An 876-nucleotide genomic window follows, 5' to 3' on the forward strand; every position below is an offset into this window, starting at 1 on the left:
AATGGCCAGACTAGTTTGAACTGACGAAGTATACGGTAACTCGGATAACCGCTCTGTACAATTGTGGTGAGAAGAATATCATCTCTGAATGCTATTCTGAGTTGCGGGTTGGCGCTGTTATGGCGGCACGTAGGGGACCTAAAAGCACATAATTTAATGTTCTGTGTCCATTGATCACTTAAATGATCCTTAAAATGTTAAATGTATATGGGACAGAGGGCATGTGAGAACAAACAAACAAACTGGCAAACAAATAAATGTCTGTTCTGTGCAGACTGCTAGATGTTTGGTCTTCCTACTAATGCTTGCATAGGTATTTTATATTTCTAGCAATACTAATCTAAAAAACAATAAAATAAATAAAAAGTAATTTTTAAACTGCATAAAGAGATTCTTATGCATAGCAATTGTAAGTCATTAAAATGTTACAACAATAGTTCAGTGTTTAGCAATGTCATAAAATATAAAAACACAGTCTGCACGGATTATGCCTGAACATAATTTATGGTTCATGAAAATTAGATAAATCTCTAACAAAAATGCAATGTAATCTAGAATTTTCCTACTTTTTCTAAACAGGACAGGGCATTGTTTTCTAGACTACTTCCAAGGTTCAGTAACACTGTGTAACTTATAGTGCATCATGTAATTTATATTTATATAACACAAAGAGCATATGGGTCAATAATGTGACTTTTTTTTAGATCTTCAAGATATTAGACTCTGCTCACGGAGACCAGTCTGGATACTTGACCCAGTTCAAGGAGGAGCAGAATTCTGTAAGAGAGGGTAGCAAATGGCCATCTTGTTGCTGACCCAGTAATGAGAGTGCCTGGCTGTGAACTGAAGTGGTGTGAGTGGGTCATGTTGAACTGG

Source organism: Myxocyprinus asiaticus, chromosome 6 (genome assembly GCF_019703515.2).
Source record: "Myxocyprinus asiaticus isolate MX2 ecotype Aquarium Trade chromosome 6, UBuf_Myxa_2, whole genome shotgun sequence".
Lineage (NCBI taxonomy): Eukaryota > Metazoa > Chordata > Actinopteri > Cypriniformes > Catostomidae > Myxocyprinus > Myxocyprinus asiaticus.